This window comes from Homalodisca vitripennis, unplaced genomic scaffold (assembly GCF_021130785.1).
Source record: "Homalodisca vitripennis isolate AUS2020 unplaced genomic scaffold, UT_GWSS_2.1 ScUCBcl_4282;HRSCAF=10372, whole genome shotgun sequence".
NCBI classification, from domain to species: Eukaryota; Metazoa; Arthropoda; class Insecta; order Hemiptera; family Cicadellidae; genus Homalodisca; species Homalodisca vitripennis.
The window spans coordinates 39862-42475 of record NW_025780397.1 but is presented as its reverse complement, the minus strand read 5'-3'; positions in this window follow the sequence as shown (position 1 = coordinate 42475).

Below are 2614 nucleotides of genomic sequence, written 5' to 3'. Positions count from 1 at the left end.
TAAGATTTTAAAACGATGGCCATTCGATGGTAAATTTGCGGACATCTTGTTTCTTTCAATAAAGTAGGTTTTTTTCTAAATTACATAAAAATATTTTTTTAACTAATATTCATTTGCATACCTATTAATTCTACTACCTTTAAATTGAAGCATCTTTAATAATTCTACTCCAAGAAATAAGCTTGTAAATGTGCATGAGGTTTAACATAGTTCTTATGGGACTAAAATTAAGATGGCCGCCAGCACACCGGTTCTTAAAATGGTTTAGTATAATAATTGGCGTAGGAAGAAATCCCTTAAAAACTCTCTTCACTCAAAAAAAAGTAACTAAGATGAGTTTTTATATTACGTTATCAATTCATTTTACTTTATCACTAAACAGGGTGTAACAAAAAGGTTGAGCTGGCTATGCATTTTCAGATTCTAGGTGTGATTGTAAGATAAAAACTAAGAATATTTTTAACCAATTTCCGTTTTGTTTGTAAGATATACGTCAGTTTGTTTTTGATTAAAACAATTTTATATTTGTGGTTGGCACCTTTACGATTTTTACAAATCTTGGTAAATGGGTCGCCATTTAATTTTTATACGAAATATCTAATAAACCACTTTCTTTATAAAATTGTTTATAACACACACAAAAAGTTATTCCAAGGATTCTAAATAACTGTTTTATGGAAGGTTTCGTTTTATATATAGAAACTAAATGTCCCATAATTTGACAATATTTTTAACAGCTGTTATTTAAATCAGCTGTTATTTAAATCAGCTGTTATTTAAATCAGCTGTTACTGCAATATGTATAAACTACCACCATTTGCTCGGTTGCAGTTTGTAAGGTCGTACATCAGGTGGCATGTCCGTCATCTCTTGGATGCAGTCCTTTTCCATAACAGAATAAGAATACGTTTATTTTCTCCTTTTCTCAAAAGAACACATACATTAACAATTTAAGTATAGAATACAAAAACAACACTTGCCAGGCTGCCTCCTAAACAAAATAAACTTTTACACTTATATAATGCTTAGCAGCTAAAAAAATAAATAAATAAAGAGTAAAAATTTAAGTATCTAAACTAACATTTTAAAATATAATAAATTTTTCGAGACAATTAACTAAGGACAAAATAAATAGGGCCCCTAAGGTTTGAAAACCTGTTTTGGGGTTCCATCATAATATTAAACAAAATAACTAAGAGAAAATCCATAGCGGCAACTAAATTGTAACAACGTTGTTTCCCTAACATTACTAAAAATCATATGAATTATGATTTAACCACACCACTACTACATATAAAAACAAGAGATGTGTGCTTAGTTGTTAAAAAGAAAATATATAGAAAATTAAAAACTATTCTGCTATAGTAAATGTACTTATAACATAAACGTTACAAGATATACCACTTAAAACTAACTTAAATTGCTACTGTTAAATACCCTTAGCGGTTTTATTTTAATGTCAAAAAACAGATCTTCAATGTTTTTATAAATATATAGCCATTTTTTTGTTTCCTTCAAAAACTTATTTAAACCTTCTATCTGCCTAATGGTTTTCGGTAATTTGTTAAACAATTTTGGACCTATATAGTTATATGATTTGACATAAAATGTTGTTTTAGGCTTAGATATTTGGAATTCATTAGCATTTCGTAATCTTTGCTTAAAAATGTTTAAGTTCTTTAAGTTCCTATTCCCGATAAAAAAGTTCTTTAATACTGCAAAAACGTACAAATGTCGCAAAGGAAGAATTTTTAAGTTTACAAAACAAGGGTGAGAAGGTTCTCTAATACTTTTTTTCGAGATTAATCTAACAAAATGCTTCTGAATTACAATTAAAGAGTTTAGGGAAGTTTTATAAGTTCCACCCCAACAAACAACTCCATACTGCAGTCTACTTTGAACTAATGAAAAATATAAAGAGCGCAAAGTTTGCAAGGGACACATGTTTCGTAGAAAGTAAAACAGCCTAACACCTGATATTAATTTTGCCTTTAAATTTAATATATGTTTTTTCCAGTTTAGCGCATTATCTAATGTAACACCTAAATATTTTATTTCATTTTTCTCCTCTATTTCTGAACATTCAGAACACGAGCTGCTACTTACTAAACAACTTAAACAGTTGTAGGTTAGCCTTATCTTCGGAGAGTCCTTCCTTTTAAGTGAAAAATTCATGTAATTAGTTTTTTCGGTACTTAACACAAGATTATTTTTTGAAAACCACCACTTTATACATTTTAAATCAAGATTCATTTGGCTTTCGATATTATTTAATGTGCTACTTGAATAAAAAAAGGCAGTATCATCCGCAAATGCTGTAACTTGTCCTTTAAAATTTGCTGTGCATAAATCATTTATATATATTATAAAGAGAATTGACCCAAGAACAGAGCCTTGTGGTACCCCATATACAATTTTGCCCATGCTACTTAAAACTCCATCAATTCTAACACACTGTTTTCTATCTGTCAAATAACTTTTAAACCAATCATAAGCAACTCCACGTACACCACAATTATACAACTTTTTTAAAAGAATGTTGTGATCAACAGTGTCAAATGCTTTTTTTATATCTAAAAAAAGTGCACTAACAAATAAATTATTGTTAATCCCC